Source organism: Crinia signifera, chromosome 3, assembly GCF_055691185.1.
Source record: "Crinia signifera chromosome 3, ASM5569118v1, whole genome shotgun sequence".
NCBI classification, from domain to species: domain Eukaryota; kingdom Metazoa; phylum Chordata; class Amphibia; order Anura; family Myobatrachidae; genus Crinia; species Crinia signifera.
Genome location: NC_139219.1, coordinates 313,064,918 through 313,086,854, shown reverse-complemented (window position 1 = coordinate 313,086,854; position 21,937 = coordinate 313,064,918). Strand labels below are relative to the sequence as shown.

The window sequence follows — 21,937 nt, the reverse complement described above, 5'->3', positions numbered from 1 at the left end:
TGTACATTGTAAGTCCATTTTTACCTTTGAAACAAAACGTCGACTCTGGTGGGACTCGAACCCACAACCTTTGAATAATTACAAACTACTAGAAGTCCAATGCACTATCCATTGCGCCACAGAGCCATGTCTATTTGGCTTAAACTATTATCTAATATACAGTACATTTGTTATATACATTGTAAGTACATTTTTACCTTTGAAACAAAACATCGACTCTGGTGTGACGCGAACCCACAACCTTTGAATAACTGCAAACTACTAGAAGTCCAATGCGCTATCCATTGCGCCACAGAGCCATGTATTTTTCACGTAAACTATTGTCTAATATACAGTACATTTGTTATATACATTGTAAGTACATTTTTACCTTTGAAACAAAACATCGACTCTGGTGGGACTCGAACCCACAACCTTTGAATAACTGCAACCTTCTAGAAGTCCAATGCCCTATCCATTGCGAAACAGAGCCACTGATGTCTACCTAGTTTTCATTTTTTTATTGATTAATATTTGGTATCCTGATTGTGTGATGTGCAAGCAAATGTCGGGACACTTGCACTATGTGTGATAGAGTAAATGTTTATTGCAAATCAAGATAAAAACCTGATTTTTAAAAAAATATTTACATAGATATTGGACTGTTTACCAATTAAGATATTCTTCTTACTTTCTACTATAATTATATGGTGGTAACAGGTGTCAGATAATTGCTGCATTTCTCCAAAATGCAACAGTCATGTCTAAGGGGAGTATTCAATGCCATGGCGAGCGCATGGCTGCGAATCCTGTTTTTGATTCGCAGTGCACTCGCCATGATTTTTCACTCCCCTTCAATTCGCTGCCAGACGCCAGCCCACACTATTCAATGCGTCAGGGGCTCGCTGCCCCTGACGGCGAATAGTGTGAAGAGTGACGAATCCCCCTGCGCAGATGCTCCATGCCTGTCTGGAGTCTGCAGGGGGATGGGAGGGACTGGTGTCGCGGCGGGGGGGGGGGCGCGCTGATGCAGGCGGGAGCCTCCGCACAGCCTGGGGACAGGTCCAGCAGCAGCTGTCCTCCGGCTCCAGCAGTCCCAGCGCTGACATCACCGTGCTGTGGCTGCCAGAGCCAAAGGTATACTGCTGCTGGGGACCCTGTTCTGAGGCTGTGCGGGGGCTCCCTGCGACATCAGTGAGCCCCCCGCTGGAGAATGTCAGCAGCAGGGAAAAAGTGCCATGGCGAAGGGGGCGGGCGAATGTGGCATGGCGGAGGGCGGGAGAGCACTTCAGTACGCACAGCTCCCCCGCCTCTGCTCACTGAAAGCAGCAGTGGCTGCTATCTGCAAAAGATTCAGGCTGCTGCTGCTGCTGGTCCCGTCCCTGTCAGCTTATCTCTCCCCCCTCCCGTCCCTTCCCGTCCCCTCACCTCCCTCCCCTCACCTCACTTGCAGGGTGCTGCTGGGGTCGGAGCCGCTGCATTCACTGGTCCCGATCATCGGGATCAGTGTGCAGTGAATATATGAATATTAATGAGCGGCTCCGGCTCCCGGCCCCCTGCTGGCGAATGTTTAAAAAAAAAAAAATATTGTTTAAAAAAAAAAATATATATATTAAAAATATATTCATGTGCTGCAAGTATATGAATAAAAATAGCATGCCCCTTCATAGGAAAAATATTCTGATTTTTTAACACCAAAAAAAAAATTAAAAACGCTTTAATTTAAAAGATCACATTACAGTTCACCTAAAAAAGATGACGAATGCTAAACGGAGAATCATGGCGAATTTCAATGGAGAATACAGCACTCGAATTGAGCATTGAATACACTGTCGGCGAATTCCACTGAAAACCCCATTGAAAATCACAGGCGAATTGTGGAGAATCATTTTCGGCGAATCGGCAGACATTCGTGGTTCATTTATGGCGAATTGCCTCCATAGAATATGGCGAATTGTTTTTTCTAACAGAAAATTCGCCATTCAACCAGGGAATTGCCAGATTCACTGAAAAAAACGGCGAATCTGAGGCATTGAATACTGGCCTAAGTCTACCTCCTGCTGATTTCAATTCTGGTCCTATTTCAGGTTTTTATCAAATATGTAAGTCCTTTGTGATACCCATTTGTGGAGTATAAGTAAAAATAAGTTTGTTTATCATTTTTAAATGAAAATACCATTCAATTTGTGCATAGCTAGTTGATTTGACTTGGCATCGAATTTGATTATATATTAATTCTAAAATAAACATTTTGATTACCAGACAATGATTTAAAGAATCTAAAAATGTATTTGAATCTGATTATCTTTCATTTAAAGGGATTTTTTAAGTTGATTACTTATCAAGAGATTGTGAATATAGTTGATGCGTTTCTACTATAAATTTTATATGTACATTGTAAGTCCATTTTTACCTTTGAAACAAAACATAGACTCTGGTGGACTCGAACTCACAACCTTTGAATAACTACAAACTACTAGAAGTCCAATGCACTATCCATTGCGCCACAGAGCCATGTCTATTTGGCTTAAACTATTATCTAATATACAGTACATTTGTTATATACATTGTAAGTACATTTTTACCTTTGAAACAAAACATCGACTCTGGTGGGACTCGAACCCACAACCTTTGAATAACTGCAAACTACTAGAAGTCCAATGCGCTATCCATTGCGCCACAGAGCCATGTATTTTTCACGTAAACTATTATCTAATATACAGTACATCTGTTATATACATTGTAAGTACATTTTTACCTTTGAAACAAAACATCGACTCTGGTGGGACTCGAACCCACAACCTTTGAATAACTGCAAACTACTAGAAGTCCAATGCGCTATCCATTGCGCCACAGAGCCATGTATTTTTCACGTAAACTATTGTCTAATATACAGTACATTTGTTATATACATTGTAAGTACATTTTTACCTTTGAAACAAAACATCGACTCTGGTGGGACTCGAACCCACAACCTTTGAATAACTACAACCTTCTAGAAGTCCAATGCGCTATCCATTGCGAAACAGAGCCACTGATGTCTACCTAGTTTTCATTTTTTTATTGATTAATATTTGGTATCCTGATTGTGTGATGTGCAAGCAAATGTCGGGTCATTTGCACTATGTGTGATAGAGTAAATGTTTATTGCAAATCAAGATAAAAACCTGATTTTTAAAAAAATATTGGTACTTGTGAGTTATCCGGGCGCCCGATTTTTGGTCGTATACGCATCGCGTCGCATCGCATGGTATCGTATGTTAACCAAATGGCATGCGATGCGACGCGACGAGATGACCACCCGAACCCGATTTCGCATCGCGTCGCATCGTATGTTAACCAAATGGCATGCGATGCGACGCGACGAGATGACCACCCGAACCCGATTTTACATCGGGTACCATGTAAAGTGATCACGTCGCATCGCATGTTAACCACATGGCATGCGATGCGATGGGATGCGATACCACCCGATTTTAGCAGTGTAAAACCCCCAAGAAAGTGTCCCAAAAAGTGACACAATGTCAGTCCCATCCCCATTGTTAACGCCACTCCACTATCAACGTGAACCCGAAGCGTGGCGAGCGCAGCGAGCGCAGCGAGCCCGCGAGGGGCGGCGGTACGCGTCCTCCGACCTTTTCATGCCCTACTATCCACTAGGGCGTGGAGTGAGAATATAATAGTGTGGCGAGCGCAGCGAGCCACCGAGCCCGAAGCGTGGCGAGCGCAGCGAGCCCCGCGAGGGGACACGGATACCTTCACAGGTAAGCGCGTCCCTTCGCGGGCTGCCCAGGTGTCCATGGCGACGTGGACACCTGGGAAGCCCGCAAAGGGACGCGCTTACCTGTGAAGGTATCCGTGTCCCCTCGCGGGGCTCGCTGCGCTCGCCACGCTTCGGGCTCGGTGGCTCGCTGCGCTCGCCACACTATTATATTCTCACTCCACGCCCTAGTGGATAGTAGGGCATGAAAAGGTCGGAGGACGCGTACCGCCGCCCCTCGCGGGCTCGCTGCGCTCGCCACGCTTCGGGTTCACGTTGATAGTGGAGTGGCTGTGAGCATCCAATATCATTCATCAATATCATGCATATCTGACACATTAAGGACAACTGAATTAAAGGGAATAACTGTGTAATTAACATATTAATGAAATAAATTAGAATAACAAACAATCACAAAGCACACAATAATCAATCAACATCATTATTTATCAAGTAACGTGAGCGCATGCAGAATGCGCTCAAATGCGCTGTCTCCCGCCAGGCACTTTCGCCACACAAACTCCTGCATGTAGGAATCAAGATGATGGCGGGCTGTGCCCCGCTGGCGTTTGTTGCTCCATTTTGCACAACCCCACAGTCTCTCAATGTTCTGGGTGTGTGCACCAGTCTCTGGGTCTACAAAATTAAACCGATGATTGACCCGCAAGTGGCTGTAACCAGCCCGCTCCAGTTCGGTAGTTTGGTAGGCGCGCCAGCAATCACTGACGATGGTGCTGCCAGGTGCCACGTGCTCCACAATTGCACCGAGGAGAGTGGGTGCATCTCGCTTGGCAACTGCGACCATGAAACAGTCCCCTGTCTCCCGGCACACTCCTCCGAACACCCACTGCTGTGGGAGTATTCTGCCAACATTGGCTTTGCGCTTCACAAACAGTGTTTCATCAACCTCCACCATTTGCCCTGGGCCTCCAATCTGCCGTTGAGGCTGTGCCATCAAGTCACATTGGCATGCCTCCCGCATTAAGGCGTTATAAAAAATGGTGCTTTTGTTGCATAGCTTTAAATTCTTAGCACAGAACTCTATTGACGTCAGTTCATCGCACCAGCACCAGATGAAGCGCAGGATAGTCATGAATGGGAGCCTGCACCCAGGATAGAATAGGGAGGCCCGCAGACTCTGTTTTTTGCTGCAACTTTTAATATAGCAGCGCCATTTGCGCTCTTTCAGGGACAGGCGCATAGGGTGGCCATTTGGGCATGTGGCAGTCAATGGGAGCAGCCCTTTCTCCTGCAGGAATATGACTGTCTCTTCCTCAGTTTTTGGGAGGCTGAAGATGCCATCAACCAAAGCCATTTTGGGAATAATGGTGTAAGGGCCAAAATGGGGCAGGTGTAAGGGGCCAAATGGGGCAATATTGGGGCAAATGTCCAAAAATTCACCTCACTAATACACCAAGACTGTAAATCACTTGCTCTCTCTGTAAATCACTTGCTCTCTCCTCTGGAAACTACCTCACACTGATTTTCTGCCAGATGCAGGGGCGGATTGGCCTACCGGGAAACCGGGCTGTTTCCCGGTGGGCCGGCATATTTTTTGTGTGAACGGCCGCCCTCCCTCCTTTACAGGGCCGGCCGCGGCATCTACGTGCATTTTTCCCTAAGTAAAGATGGCCGCGGCCGGCCTCAAGCTTTGCCAAAGTTAAAATGGCCGCGGGAGTGCTGGTGCGCATGCGCGGCGCACGCAGCTGCTCCCGCGGTCCAGACAGAGGCTGACGCTTGTTCTCCTGGTCTGGCCGCCCTCCCTCCCTCCTTCACAGGGCCGGCCGCGGCATCTACGTGAATTTTAGCCTGAGTAAAGATGGCCGCGGCCGGCCTCTTGCTTTGCCATAGTTAAAATGGCCGCGGGAGCGCTGGTGCGCATGCGCGGCGCACGCAGCTGCTCCCGCGGTCCAGTCAGAGGCTGCCGCTTTGCGTCCTGCTCCAGCCGCTCGCCCGCCCTCCTTCCTTCCCTCCCTGCCTCCTTTACAGGGCCGGCCGCGGCATCTTCTTGAACTTTGCCCTGAGTAAAGATGGCCGCGGCCGGCCTCGACTTTGGCATAGTTAAAATGGCCGCGGGAGCGCTGGTGCGCATGCGCAGACGCACGCAGCTGCTCCCGCGGTCCAGAGGCTTCCTCTTCTGGCTCGCTGCCCAGGCCAGTGCCCACGTGATCCAGCCTTCCCAGCAGCGCGCAGGATTGCTGTTGGGCTGGATCTGATGGGCGTCAGCAGCACTCAGCAGCAGGAGTGGACTCAGCAGCACGCAGCAGAGGAGCAGCTCTTAACAGCAGGCAGCACGCACCAAGGGTAAACTAGGGGCACTAAGGGGACTGGCAGAATTAATATATATATATATTTATATATATATATATATTTTTATATATATATATATATATATTTTTATATATATATATATATATTTTTATATATATATATATATATATTTTTATATATATATATTTTTTGTGGGCCGGCACATTTTAGATCAAAAGTGGCCGCTCACCCTCCCCTCCCTATCTCCGTGCTGGGCCGCGGCCGCCGGCAGCACTATGCCCTAATTAAAGATGGCCGCGGCCATCCTCGGCAGCTCCCAAAGTTAAAATGGCCGCGGGAGGGCTGGTGCGCATGCGCGAGCGCACACAGCCGCTCCCGCGGTCTGTAGGAACTATGGCAGCGCTGCCTGCCCACATGATGCTCCCCAGCAGCAGCAGCAGCGCGCAGGAATGTTTGGGCGCTGGGCTGGGGAGCCGGATCTGACGGGCAGCGGCGGCGGCAGCAGCAGGGCAGCAGGGCAGCAGCCAGCACCAGACTGACTGACTGAGGGGCAGCCACAGGTGGCAGGTAAAGTGCCACAACTAATAATGATAAATAATACAGCCTGCCTCATATTATATATATATATAGATCTATATATATAGATCTATATATATATATATATATATATATCTATATATATTATATAGATCTATATATAGATATATATAATAATATATATATTGCATCAGGACAACCAGAAACATAGAAAATACACAATTTACTTACGTGTCAGAAGAACAAACAAAGATATGATCCCCGGCCAGATCCCACGCCGCCGTGTCCTCCAGGCCGCCTTAAGATGACATCACATAGTGACTGGGGTGTGCGTCACTGGCATGCGCCAGGACGCTGCCTCGTTGCTGGGCTGCACATCAAGCTCAGGCATAGACGCCGGGCGGAGGGAGAATGGCTGCGCTGCCCTGCCCACATGATCCTCCCCAGCAGCGCGCAGGTCTGTTTTGCGCGCTGGGCTGGGGATTCGGGATCCGATGGGTGGCGGCAGCGGTAGAAGCAGGGCAGGTCTGAGGGCGCTGGCAGCCACAAGAGGCAGGCAGGTAAATGGCAATATTTTTTGGCCTCAGGAAAGTGTATATATATGTATGTATACATGTGTGTGTGTGTGTATATATATATATATGTATATATATATATATATATAAACTTGCAACAGGTCCGGCACTCTCTCCTCCAGTACTTACTGCGCCCGGTGCCCTCACGGGTATAGAATCAGATAGAGAACACAGTGTGTGGCACTCGGTGCAAATAAATCAAGTTCAGTCAGGTAGCTTGAAAGTATAGCAACGTTTCATTCAGAGTTGAATTTCGTCAGGATATAACAATGCAATAACTCACCTTATATCCCCCCCTGATGTCACAGACAATCTGCTCCTCACGGCGTCCGTCCACGCTGGGCAGCATCCCGGTGACGTCACTCTGTCAACGCCCGATGGTTGCTGGGCGCACATCAGTGACGTTACCACGCCGGGATCTTTTTAGGATTAGTTTTCAAACATATAGATCCTAGAAACTGATAGTTGCATTATGTATATATTTAACATTGTGGATCTTTGTGTGCGTAGGTGTTTATCTACATTCTTTGTAATATGTCCACTGCACATGGTTTTTAAACTTTAAACAGATGCCGCATCTCCATGGCGACAGGACGCTGTTTGTGGATCCCGGCGTGGTAACGTCACTGATGTGCACCCAGCAACCATCGGGCTTTGACGGAGTGACGTCACCGGGATGCTGCCCAGCGTGGACGGACACCGTGGGGAGCAGATTGTCTGTGACATAAGGTGAGTTATTGCATTGTTATATTGTTATATCCTGACGAAATCGATGTGTACGATCAGGGAACACCGCAACAGTGCGGCACTCACTGCATAAGGCCATACCTTTGCCTCACCCCTGGTTATCACCTCATGTGACTTTCAAGTTTTGCTTTTCAGTTTTCAAACATTGCATCAATATTTCATTAATAGGATATATAGGTGACCATGGCTTTGTCCCTTCCAATGATATTATTCCATGTGACCCCCGTACTGCCGGGATAGACACCGCCGTGTGTCGCTATTTATTTATATATTGTTTTGTATGCCATGACCTTTTCTGTGGCAGACGCCGCTGTGTGTCTTATATGAATCGTTACCTTTGGCCAATGTTGGTATATATAGGACTTATTTGCACGCCAGGAGCTTTTATCTCTCTCTACGCTATCACTCTCTGTGAGCATTGTATTTATGTATTAGATGCCTATTCTGCAGCCTGAGGGGCCGGGGACATAGCTAGCAGCTCAGAAAGCCACTAGCCATGCCCCCACAGTGGCAAAAATGGGGCGTGGCCTCATTGGAATAGGCCACACCCCAAAATTGCTAGGCCACGCCCCCCAAAAAAATCTGGCGCGCCTGCGGCGCGCAACAATACCCTACCCCCCCCCCAGGGCTGCCTTAAGATATTTCCCGGGCTGGTTTTAATTCCCAATCCGCCCCTGGCCAGATGTGCCAGAGGGCGGGTTTAAAAATGGGCGGGAAGTGTTAACATCGCGTCGCGTCGCATCGCATCCCATCGTATACCATATAATAAGCGTACGATGCGACGAGATACGACGCGATGGCAAATCGCGTCGCATCGCATCGCATCGTATGCCTTATTATAATGGCATGCGATGACCACATCGGGCGCCCGGATAACTCACAAGTACCAAAATATTTACATAGATATTGGACTCTTTACCAATTAAGATATTCTTCTTACTTTCTACTATAATTATATGGTGGTAACAGGTGTCAGATAATTGCTGCATTTCTCCAAAATGCAACAGTCATGTCTAAGTCTACCTCCTGCTAATTTCAATTCTGGTCCTATTTCAGGTTTTTATCAAATATGTAAGTCCTTTGTGATACCCATTTGTGGAGTATAAGTAAAAATAAGTTTGTTTATCATTTTTAAATGAAAATACCATTCAATCTGTGCATAGCTACTTGATTTGACTTGGCATCGAATTTGATTATATATTAATTCTAAAATAAACATTTTGATTACCAGAGAATGATTTAAAGAATCTAAAAATTTATTTGAATCTGATTATCTTTCATTTAAAGGGATTTTTTAAGTTGATTACTTATCAAGAGATTGTGAATATAGTTGATGCGTTTCTACTATAAATTTTATATGTACATTGTAAGTCCATTTTTACCTTTGAAACAAAACATCGACTCTGGTGGGACTCGAACCCACAACCTTTGAATAACTACAACCTTCTAGAAGTCCAATGCGCTATCCATTGCGAAACAGAGCCACTGATGTCTACCTAGTTTTCATTTTTTTATTGATTAATATTTGGTATCCTGATTGTGTGATGTGCAAGCAAATGTCGGGTCATTTGCACTATGTGTGATAGAGTAAATGTTTATTGCAAATCAAGATAAAAACCTGATTTTTTAAAAAATATTGGTACTTGTGAGTTATCCGGGCGCCCGATTTTTGGTCGTATACGCATCGCGTCGCATCGCATGGTATCGTATGTTAACCAAATGGCATGCGATGCGACGCGACGAGATGACCACCCGAACCCGATTTCGCATCGCGTCGCATCGTATGTTAACCAAATGGCATGCGATGCGACGCGACGAGATGACCACCCGAACCCGATTTTACATCGGGTACCATGTAAAGTGATCACGTCGCATCGCATGTTAACCACATGGCATGCGATGCGATGGGATGCGATACCACCCGATTTTAGCAGTGTAAAACCCCCAAGAAAGTGTCCCAAAAAGTGACACAATGTCAGTCCCATCCCCATTGTTAACGCCACTCCACTATCAACGTGAACCCGAAGCGTGGCGAGCGCAGCGAGCGCAGCGAGCCCGCGAGGGGCGGCGGTACGCGTCCTCCGACCTTTTCATGCCCTACTATCCACTAGGGCGTGGAGTGAGAATATAATAGTGTGGCGAGCGCAGCGAGCCACCGAGCCCGAAGCGTGGCGAGCGCAGCGAGCCCCGCGAGGGGACACGGATACCTTCACAGGTAAGCGCGTCCCTTCGCGGGCTGCCCAGGTGTCCATGGCGACGTGGACACCTGGGAAGCCCGCAAAGGGACGCGCTTACCTGTGAAGGTATCCGTGTCCCCTCGCGGGGCTCGCTGCGCTCGCCACGCTTCGGGCTCGGTGGCTCGCTGCGCTCGCCACACTATTATATTCTCACTCCACGCCCTAGTGGATAGTAGGGCATGAAAAGGTCGGAGGACGCGTACCGCCGCCCCTCGCGGGCTCGCTGCGCTCGCCACGCTTCGGGTTCACGTTGATAGTGGAGTGGCTGTGAGCATCCAATATCATTCATCAATATCATGCATATCTGACACATTAAGGACAACTGAATTAAAGGGAATAACTGTGTAATTAACATATTAATGAAATAAATTAGAATAACAAACAATCACAAAGCACACAATAATCAATCAACATCATTATTTATCAAGTAACGTGAGCGCATGCAGAATGCGCTCAAATGCGCTGTCTCCCGCCAGGCACTTTCGCCACACAAACTCCTGCATGTAGGAATCAAGATGATGGCGGGCTGTGCCCCGCTGGCGTTTGTTGCTCCATTTTGCACAACCCCACAGTCTCTCAATGTTCTGGGTGTGTGCACCAGTCTCTGGGTCTACAAAATTAAACCGATGATTGACCCGCAAGTGGCTGTAACCAGCCCGCTCCAGTTCGGTAGTTTGGTAGGCGCGCCAGCAATCACTGACGATGGTGCTGCCAGGTGCCACGTGCTCCACAATTGCACCGAGAAGAGTGGGTGCATCTCGCTTGGCAACTGCGACCATGAAACAGTCCCCTGTCTCCCGGCACACTCCTCCGAACACCCACTGCTGTGGGAGTATTCTGCCAACATTGGCTTTGCGCTTCACAAACAGTGTTTCATCAACCTCCACCATTTGCCCTGGGCCTCCAATCTGCCGTTGAGGCTGTGCCATCAAGTCACATTGGCATGCCTCCCGCATTAAGGCGTTATAAAAAATGGTGCTTTTGTTGCATAGCTTTAAATTCTTAGCACAGAACTCTATTGACGTCAGTTCATCGCACCAGCACCAGATGAAGCGCAGGATAGTCATGAATGGGAGCCTGCACCCAGGATAGAATAGGGAGGCCCGCAGACTCTGTTTTTTGCTGCAACTTTTAATATAGCAGCGCCATTTGCGCTCTTTCAGGGACAGGCGCATAGGGTGGCCATTTGGGCATGTGGCAGTCAATGGGAGCAGCCCTTTCTCCTGCAGGAATATGACTGTCTCTTCCTCAGTTTTTGGGAGGCTGAAGATGCCATCAACCAAAGCCATTTTGGGAATAATGGTGTAAGGGCCAAAATGGGGCAGGTGTAAGGGGCCAAATGGGGCAATATTGGGGCAAATGTCCAAAAATTCACCTCACTAATACACCAAGACTGTAAATCACTTGCTCTCTCTGTAAATCACTTGCTCTCTCCTCTGGAAACTACCTCACACTGATTTTCTGCCAGATGTGCCAGAGGGCGGGTTTAAAAATGGGCGGGAAGTGTTAACATCGCGTCGCGTCGCATCGCATCCCATCGTATACCATATAATAAGCGTACGATGCGACGAGATACGACGCGATGGCAAATCGCGTCGCATCGCATCGCATCGTATGCCTTATTATAATGGCATGCGATGACCACATCGGGCGCCCGGATAACTCACAAGTACCAAAATATTTACATAGATATTGGACTCTTTACCAATTAAGATATTCTTCTTACTTTCTACTATAATTATATGGTGGTAACAGGTGTCAGATAATTGCTGCATTTCTCCAAAATGCAACAGTCATGTCTAAGTCTACCTCCTGCTAATTTCAATTCTGGTCCTATTTCAGGTTTTTATCAAATATGTAAGTCCTTTGTGATACCCATTTGTGGAGTATAAGTAAAAATAAGTTTGTTTATCATTTTTAAATGAAAATACCATTCAATCTGTGCATAGCTACTTGATTTGACTTGGCATCGAATTTGATTATATATTAATTCTAAAATAAACATTTTGATTACCAGAGAATGATTTAAAGAATCTAAAAATTTATTTGAATCTGATTATCTTTCATTTAAAGGGATTTTTTAAGTTGATTACTTATCAAGAGATTGTGAATATAGTTGATGCGTTTCTACTATAAATTTTATATGTACATTGTAAGTCCATTTTTACCTTTGAAACAAAACATAGACTCTGGTGGGACTCGAAGCCACAACCTTTGAATAACTACAAACTACTAGAATCCAATGCGCTATCCATTGCGCCACAGAACCATGTCTATTTAGCTAAAACTAATATCTAATATACAGTTCATTTGTTATATACATTGTAAGTACATTTTTACCTTTGAAACAAAACATCGACTCTGGTGGGACTCGAACCCACAACCTTTGAATAACTGCAAACTACTAGAAGTCCAATGCGCTATCCATTGCGCCACAGAGCCATGTATTTTTCATGTAAACTATTGTCTAATATACAGTACATTTGTTATATACATTGTAAGTACATTTTTACCTTTGAAACAAAACATCGACTAGAAGATCGCTTTGGAAAAACACGCAAGATCCAAGGATTCTTTAACTGCAATACGAAAGGGGTAGTATATTGCCTTACATGCAAATGCCAAAAAAGATATGTGGGCATGACCACACGACAATTGAAGCAACGTGTTTTGGAGCATGTAGGAACAATACGCAACGCAACATCAGATCTGGGAAGGATGAAGAAACTGACGTCAGTGGCACGTCACTTCCATAAGTACCATAACAGCAGATGGCAGGAATTAAAAGTATGTGGACTTGAGAAGATCACTTTAGGAATTAGAGGTGGTGACCTGACGAATGCCCTTCTAAAGAAGGAAAGTGAATGGACCTTCTGCCTAAATGCCATGAATCCACATGGATTAAATGAATATATAAATTATGGTGCCTTCCTCAATTAAAACATCATAATTGAGATAAATATAAAGAACATAGTAAAGCCCTTTTCTGGAGGAACATTGGTTTTTATAGTAGACATTATAACACATGTCAACTTAGCATAAATAAACACACAAATAGAATTAAGCAGCTCCCACAGAGTTTAAGTTTTCACAAGTTCACGTTTTTTGGATTTCTACACACAGGTTTTTCACAATATTTTTTGTCAATTTTTTGGAATATATATACATATATGCTCTTTTGCACATTATAAGGAGCAGGTAATCACACATATATGTGTGTGTGCATAGGTCCGATGTACACATACTTATATAGGAAATGGAGACACAATTTATGTATTTAATTACACGAATATCTTCTACTAACAATTTTTATTATTTTTCACCTATTCTATATAATTTTATATGATTGTTGAAACAATAATTATATAAATCTTACATTCATCTAAATATTTTTAAACACTTATTATCACTAGGAAGGAAGTTCACAATATTAGCACAATTAATCACGTGGTTTAACATCATTATGATAATATTAATTTAAAAAAAATCAATGAATCAAAAAACAATACCAATGTAAATCAATTAAAAATTAAGAATGACGTGGAGGTACATGTATCAAATGATGCATACGCAGCAAATGGTAGAGCTATCGCTAGTAACCCCTTCCCACAAGATATGTACATAAGAAATTATCCTTAGGGGGCAATTAGGAGAATTACTCTCCTAAAAATCCTCTTTAAACACATTTATTTCTACTAATTTCCATATTCAATCAAAGGCAATGAATTAAAAATGCTAATTTCCAAATATTAATAACGCTACTATTCTGAGGGAATTGGAGGAATAATAGGAATCATGCAAATAGTGTGAAAAGTAGAATCTGCACTAATTAGATGTAGCCAGCTCGCTGATTGGATATAAGCGCCGATAAAAGGGCAGTCAGGGGGACTACACAGGACACACACAATCAACTTTGAGAAAGCTGAGGCGAAACGTACGTCAGAGAGCGGCGGGTCACGTGGTGCACTCACGTGACCGCAATTCAAACCAGTCCAGAGAAGCTCCCCACAGAATAGGACGTAGCAGTGAGACATTGCGGAAGAGACTGATCCTGCCGGCGGGAGAGGTAACAGGGGGACGCCAGGAGGACCTCGCGTCACTGCGAGTAAAACACTGGCGGCCCGCTGCTAAGAGCCGGGGATTGAGACACCTGCCCACAGGGATGAGCGGCAGCGCCAACCGGGTAACCTTGCGGTCACGCACAAATCAGTTATTGAACGTGCGGGCACAAGAGGTTTTGTCCAGGATATCTGCCTACCGCTGCCTAGAGCAGGGGATAGAGACATCTGCCCACAGGGGTGAGCGGCAGCGCTAACCTGGGACATCCTGCAGTCACGCACAAAATTGTTACTGAATGTGCGGGCTCATGAGGTTCTGTCCAGGACACTTGCCCAAAGGATAGATTACCTCACAGTCGGGCGGGATCCCCCTAAAACTGGGGAATGTATCACTTAACGGTATTTGATAGCTACATGACCTTCTAACAGAGAAACATTGTAAGGGTTTTTTGCAACTGTTTGTATACCACGCAAATGTATCATCCTCTGTGTGGTAATCAGTAATTTAGAAACTGCATGTAGCTTAAAAAAGGAAACACTCTTCTGCAGATTGTCTTGTGAACTACGCCTGGAACACTAGACAGGCATAAGGCTTTGTTTGGTAGGAGAAAAATTATTCCTTTGGGGAAGCCAATTAATTAATATGGTCTGGAAGCAAATTAATGCTGTTAATTGTTTAATCAATAATCAATTGAAACTATATTGTATCAAATGAATACTGGTAAAAATCTCTTTTTTTCAGAAAATCGATTAGAAGCAAATTAATGCTGGTAATTGTATAATTAATTGAAATTATCTTGTATCAAATGAACACTGGTAAAAATCCATTATTCAGAGAATCAATTAACATGGTTTTGAATTAAATGAATACAGGTGAACTTTCACTCATTTAATACTGTTTGAAATCAATACCGATATTATTTGATTTTTTGAGCAGAAATTAATTGATATTGTTTGGAATTAAATTGATGCTGGTAATAAGTAACACTGTTTGGAATTGAGTCAATGTGGATAATTTCCTACTTTTGAGATTATTTTGTGACAAGCATGTGGGGGTAAAAATTCTCAAGCATTGTCAGTGAAAACTTACATCCTAGCTAAATTCCATCATACCTATAAAGGAGTAGGAACAAAATTGGTATTTGAGAGCTGTTGATTTTTTCATAATTGAATAGCAGATAGGTTTAGAGGTATCACGGATAGAGAGATTATTGTATAAATGTAAAATAGAGAAAAGGATAATAAAAAAGTATAGAGTGGATATTTACATTCCTTATATGCTCTAAAACTATATTGAATTCCTTTTTCTCCTTTCATGACCGATATGAGAGCCGACCTTCAGCAAGAAATGTATCCTGCAATGCTAATATAGTACCAGGAGCACCTTGCAAGAATTGCCGGCACTGGAATCGGTCATCTGACTATCCATAGGTCAAAACCCGGGTGGACCCCACTCTCTCATTTTCCCTCCACTGTTTATGACAAGAGGGAGAAAAGCAGAGGTCGAGTTCCGCTGACAGGGGTGACCACTGCTATCTGTGTAGTGAAAGGCCCTCCCTTTCTCCTATATGTCAACAATTCATAGCGAACTAAATAACCAACTGTGACCCAATGGTGATACCTTGCAATGCCTAATGTGGCAACAGGGGTGCCAGGGATAACCACAGTGGTAAGATAGTTGGCTATCTCATCTACCTAAGTCATAACCCTGGGACAATACACTCTCTCATTCCCCTTCCTCTACCTCGAATGGCATGAAGGGTGAACAGCAGAAGTAAAAAAGGTCCAAAAGGGCTGACTATCTATTATTCCATCTTTTGCTAAGAAACTTTTATGTGGAGAAATAAGATTTACACTTAATGAGAGTGTGTGAAGGTGATGACCAATGATTTGACCACACAACCAACCCGAGCTATTGGGTAAAAAGTGGCTGGATGACCCTTCCCGAACCCTGAGCCGACCTGGTGCGTGTGAGGTGGCGTCCGCGGAGACCGCTGGTTGTGGAGTTCCCCTTGCTGGCGGTGGGCGCTGTGTCGGAGGTCCGGCCGGCGTATTGGAGTCCTCTGTGGTGGTGCCGGGCTGCTGGGGGAGTCGCACGTGAGGCGCGCAGCGTGCGCGTCATCGGCTGGCGCCTGCAGCCTTACTGTGCGAGTGCGCACGCTGCTGGATCCACATCACTGCATACGGCACCACTGACCATACTGCAGCCCAGAGCCCACGTGTAAACCTGCTAAAGCGGAAAGTGCCGGTGGGGTGCCCGCTCCCAGATGGTGAGCCAGCCTGAAGGTAACAGTTCTGCCTACTCTGTCAAGTGGTGAGGCCGCCTGTTCCCCCTCTGCACAGGACTGTCTGCAATAACTGAGTGCCCTGATCTATTTCTATTGGAAAGAGCCTGTTCTCTCTCAGTTTGTTGCTGGGACTGCTGAATATTGGGCATGTTGAGAAGCATTATGCAGATGGAAGACTCATTGTAACTGCCCTATTAATGTCTACTGAGAGTCGGTGGTAGCACTCCGTTGGCCCTGATTGGGGGTGAGTGGGGTACAGTAAACCGGCTGGCGTAATTCAAGGCTGGACTGGGATGATGTCTTAAATACGTATTTGTTGCTTCATCTCTGGCTAAAGGTGTGTGCAGTTTGTGACTGTGTTCCAGTTACTATCACGTATTACTCTGAGTAACAGTTCAATATTTTTCCTGGCAAATATGGGAAAGACAGGCCAAAGCTCCGCGGCCGCCAGGCTTGAGAAGTATGCTAGAACCCAGGCCCAGTCCCAGTCTGGGGGCAGTTCACGTACGGCAACCCCTGTATCTTCCCCCAGTAAGAGTGAAGGGGCCCAGGCCACCCCGGATATAACCTTGCAGCAGGTTATAGAGGCAATTAACAAATGTGAAACTCGCCTCGCCGAGCAGTTGGGCAAAGTTCAGTCGGACATTATGCTTATCCGGCAAGATGCTGAAAGAATGAGAGAACGGATGACAGAGGTGGAGACGCGTATCTCGTCTTTAGAGGATCTGGCCACTCTATTAAGCTCTCAAATTAAATCCATCTCCTCACAAGTAGGTGAGCTGAGGTTAAAACTCACAGACATGGAAGGCAGGCTTCGACGAAGCAATGTTCGTTTTCTGGGCTTCGATGAAAGAGTAGAAGGCAGTGAGCCGGAAAAGTTTTTAGAGGACTGGCTGGTCCAAGTGTTTGGAAGGAATGTTTTTACTCCCCAGTTTGCTATTGAACGGGCCCACCGTATTCCAGGGAGACCCCCTGCACCGGGGGCACCACCGCGGACTATCATTGCTAAGTTTTTGCACTTTAAGGACAGGGACACCCTCCTTCAAATGGCTAGGGATAAGGTGGACCTGGCTCATAATGGGAAGAAGATTTCCACCTTTCCTGATTTCCCCCTCGAGGTGCAGAGGGATAGAATGAAATTTAAATTGGTCAAGGCCCGGTTACGGGAGTTGAACATTCAGTTTAATATGCTGTACCCATCCAAATTGAGAGTGGTGGTGGATGGTGTGTCTAACATTTTTTTTTCTCCAGGTGATGTTGCGGAGTGGCTTGACCGCTCATACCCAGGGAAGTGCCAGGTTTTGGCTAGCTAAGTAGATGGGGGGGCCCTCCACCTGGTTGACCGGGGAGTTTAAGTCCTGCTTTTTGCCTGACGGGTTTGCGGGGGACCATTCTGGTCTATACTGGTGGTCAGTAAGCGAATAGGCCGGGGGATGGGGGGGAGGGGGAGGAGGTTTTTTTCCTCGTGGTTAATTAATTTAAGCCTCAAAAGAGGGGGGGAGAGCGAGGATTAGGGGTAGGTATGCCCGGGGTAGGGCTTACAGGGAGGGGGGGTGGGGTGTGGGGTTGTGTTTGTATTTGTCAATGTATTGTCTGGGAGCTTACATGGTCCGGTCACCCCCGAGAGTGTTTAGAACCTATGTTGGGATTATCAATAACCTTGTTGGCTGTGGATGGTGATTTATCAGATAAGGTTGACTTTGTATGGGGGTGCGTTTTCTGTCATGGAATGTTAGGGGCCTGAACGACAGGGTCAAGAGGGCGACAGTCTTGGGGCAATGCAGAAAGTATGAGGCAGAAGTCATATGCCTTCAAGAGACTCATCTTAGTGCGGAAAGATCGAATTCCTTAAGGCGGCCCTGGATTGGCTCTGTCTTTCACGCCCCCTTCTCCAACATGTCTAGGGGGGTCTCCATATTGATCAAGAAGTCCCTGGCATTTACTCTCGGTAGTCACAAAATCGACCCGGGTGGTCGGTATATATTTATTGAAGGCCGTATAGACCAAGTTCAGATTTGTATATTATCAGTTTACATCCCCCCCCCCTTTCTCCTATGATGTTATTAAGAAAGCAGTGGAATTTGCGGCTGGCTTCCCTCAAGCTTCTGTTATATGCCTAGGCGATTTTAACAAAGTTTTAGATTCCCGACTGGATAGGTGGAGGCCTGGTGCGCAGCCTATGTATGAGGGTAGTAAGTTTAGGGAATTTATTCAGGAGGTTGGATTGTGGGATCCATGGCGGATAAGGTACCCTGACCGAAAACAATTTTCATGCTATTCTGATTCTTATGGGGTCTTTTCGAGATTGGACTTAGTGCTTCTCTCGAAGGACCTATTAAATAAAGTCCAGATGGTCGAATACAGGTCGCAGGGTATTTCGGATCATTCTCTGATTACTGTTGATCTTGATTTGGCAAGGCAGGTTGGATATAGGAGTTGGAAATTGCAGCCTTTCTGGCTTACACAGATGGGCGAGGTGGAGGAGGTGGAACAGTTGATTGGGGAGTATTTCCAATTGAATTATGGCTCGGTCTGTGGTTCCACCTTATGGGACTCTTTTAAAGCATACATTAGAGGGGTGTTTATCAAGAAGATTGCTTTTGCAAAGAAGAACTATCGGGTGGAGACCGAAAGATTGGAGGGTAGGTCAGTGGAGTTAGAAAATAATTATGTATCTAGTGGTCTGGAAGTGGACCGGGTAGCGTGGCAGGCTGCTCTTAATGAATGGCGCGATCACGTCCAGGACACCTTCTGTCAGAGAGTAAGAACTGGAGACCATAGGCGATATGTAAATTCGGATTGGGGTGGGAAATGGCTAGCGTTGATGGCCAAGAACGAGCGTTCCTCTAATCTCATTTCTGAAATCAAGGATGATAATGGTAATAGTGTGATGGATACCCCCGCAATTGTGTCCAGTTTCGTGTCATACTATAAAAAACTGTTCGCATCTCAGTCCCTGAATAGTAATGAAATTATTGCCGACTACTTGGGGGCGTTGGAACTCCCGCAAATATCTGGGGTCTCTAAAGAGTTTTTGGACTCCCCAATTACTTTAGAAGAGGTAGCGTCTGTAATTCAAGCCCTCCCCCGAAATAAGGCCCCGGGGTTGGATGGGTTACCAGGGGAATTTTATTTAAAATATTCTAACGTCCTGGCCACTCCATTATGGGAATTGTTGGGTGGTGTCCAGGCTGAGGGTAGGCTTCCGCCTTCTATGGAGGAAGCATATATAGCTATGATTCCCAAGGCTGGGAAGGATCCCTCCCGGGTTGGATCCTATCGACCTATATCCATTATGTCCTTGGACGCCAAAATTTTTGCAAAAATACTGGCCAACCGTTTGGGAAGGGTGTTGGACGAAATCGTACACCAAGACCAGACTGGTTTTAGACCTGGAAGGTCGACGGCGGTCAACCTGAGGAGGGTCCTTTCTTTTATTCAAATCATCAATTCCGGTAATAAATGTGCGGCCGTGGCCTCGTTCGATGCCAGTAGGGCATTTGACGTAATTGAGTGGGAGTATTTATGGCCCGTGTTAAGAGCCTTTGGCATCGGGGAGGGCTTTATTGGATGGATAAAGTTACTGTATCGACAGCCATTGGCTCGAATCTCGATTAACGGTTTCACCTCCTCCTCTTTCCCATTGGCCAGAGGTACTAGGCAGGGGTGTCCACTGTCCCCGCTGTTGTTCGCGGTGGCAGTGGAGCCCCTGGCTCATTTACTTAGACAGAAGTTGGGCTGTTATAATTCACGCGGGAGTAAATTGGTATCCTTGTACGCCGATGACCTCCTAATTGGTTCCGACAGTCCGGACGTTGATCTCCCAATAATCGTGAACCTTCTAAATTAATTTGGGGGTATGTCTGGTATTAAAATGAACTGGGATAAGTCCCATGTTATGTTTTTGGGTCCCGTGACTCCCGGTATCCAGCTTGCCTGCCCGTTAAAAATCTCTAGTAAATTCAAGTACTTGGGCGTCATGATCTCCGACAACCCGCGGGATTATATTTCGGATAATCTGAGGCCGCTTTTAAGGGAAATTGAATCTAAGTGTCGGAGATGGGTGGGTCTGCCACTTTCGCAACTTGGCAGGGTCAATTTATTGAAGATGTGTATTCAACCAAAACTTTTGTACCTGTTGCTCCATTCTCCGTGTTATATAGGCGTAAAATTCTTTCACGAGTTGAACAGTGTTCTTTCCTCATTTGTTTGGAAAAACAAAAGCTCGAGGATCAGACTGTCTATCTTGACCCGGGACAGAGGAGAAGGGGGTCTTGCCCTCCCGGACTTTAGACTCTATTATTATTCATCCCAGTTATGCCACCTCTGCCCATGGTTACAGGTATGTGAGGGGGTTGGGGAATTTAAGACCCTGGCGTTAGCTGGGCAATCTGGGCTGTCTCCTCTTCAATTGCTGCTGGCGGGGAAGATATGGGGTAAAGCACCCCCCCTGATAGGCCAAGCCTTACGCGTGTGGAGACAGGTGCAAAAGTTGACAAATTTTGTGGACACGGACCCACAAACCTCGGTTTTCTCCTTGTCGGAGGTTAAAAAATTGAAGGGCTTAGGAGGGGGAGCTTGGGAGGCACATGGATTGCTGGCAGTAGGGCGTTGTGGGTACAGGAAGGGATTATTCGATCCTTTGAGGACTTACAACAGGGGCACGATCTCCCTAGGAAAACGTACTTTAGTTACCTCCAGGTTAGGAGTGCGTTAGCCTGTATGATAAGGAACGGATCCCTGAATATTAGGGAAGCTCCCTGTAAGGAATTCGTGAAAAAATTGGGCCCCAGGAAGCACCTTTCAAAATTATACAAATATATCCACTCCTTTAAACAAGAAAGTGGCTTGGACAAGCTGAGGTCTCAGTGGGCTAGGGTCATCCCTCAGGTCTCGTTAATAGATTGGAGGGAGGTTCTATCTGCCACAAGTAAATCCTCAATGTCTCTCTCAGTCCAGCAGGTTCAATTTAATATTTTACATCAAATATATTTTACTCCGGCGCGACTGAGGCATATGGGGAACCCCGCCACTGCGGGGTGCCCTAGGTGTGGAGTTGAGCCTGGCACACACTGGCATTTAGTTTGGGAATGTGTGGGTGTGCAAGCGTTCTGGTCAGCCATTTGTAATGTTATGCTGGAGCTGGGTATCCCAAGTTCTATTTTTAGTCCTATATGTTTAGTATTGGGGGTGGTGGACATCCAACAAAGTGGGCAATGGACCCAATTGATCAGGATCTTAGTATCCTGTGCCAAAGTAATTATAGCTAGGAAATGGATGGCAATGGTGGGGCCCTCTGTGGTGGAGTGGATCAATTTAGTCAATGCTTCCTGCTCTCATGAAAAATATGTGTATGCTACACGAGGGTGTTTTTCTAAATTTTATAAGGTATGGGGTGGGTGGACGACATCTAAATTCTACATAGCTTTGTAAAGACACTTCGACTTCACTTAATAATAAACGCTCATATTTGTATTTAGTGAAT

At 45.9% G+C, this 21,937-nt stretch overlaps 4 non-coding genes across 4 annotated transcripts; all 4 read right to left on the bottom strand.

The window, feature by feature from the left end:
* Positions 1-40: 40 nt before the first annotated feature.
* TRNAR-UCU (transfer RNA arginine (anticodon UCU)) lies at positions 41-126 on the bottom strand. The gene is given in 2 exon segments: positions 41-76; positions 90-126. It is a non-coding gene; the product is annotated as a tRNA-Arg (tRNA).
* Positions 127-2,580: 2,454 nt separating this feature from the next.
* On the bottom strand, positions 2,581-2,666 carry TRNAR-UCU (transfer RNA arginine (anticodon UCU)). The gene is given in 2 exon segments: positions 2,581-2,616; positions 2,630-2,666. It is a non-coding gene; the product is annotated as a tRNA-Arg (tRNA).
* An 87-nt stretch (positions 2,667-2,753) lies between these two features.
* Positions 2,754-2,839, bottom strand: TRNAR-UCU (transfer RNA arginine (anticodon UCU)). The gene is given in 2 exon segments: positions 2,754-2,789; positions 2,803-2,839. It is a non-coding gene; the product is annotated as a tRNA-Arg (tRNA).
* A 9,623-nt stretch (positions 2,840-12,462) lies between these two features.
* Positions 12,463-12,548, bottom strand: TRNAR-UCU (transfer RNA arginine (anticodon UCU)). The gene is given in 2 exon segments: positions 12,463-12,498; positions 12,512-12,548. It is a non-coding gene; the product is annotated as a tRNA-Arg (tRNA).
* Positions 12,549-21,937: the final 9,389 nt, after the last annotated feature.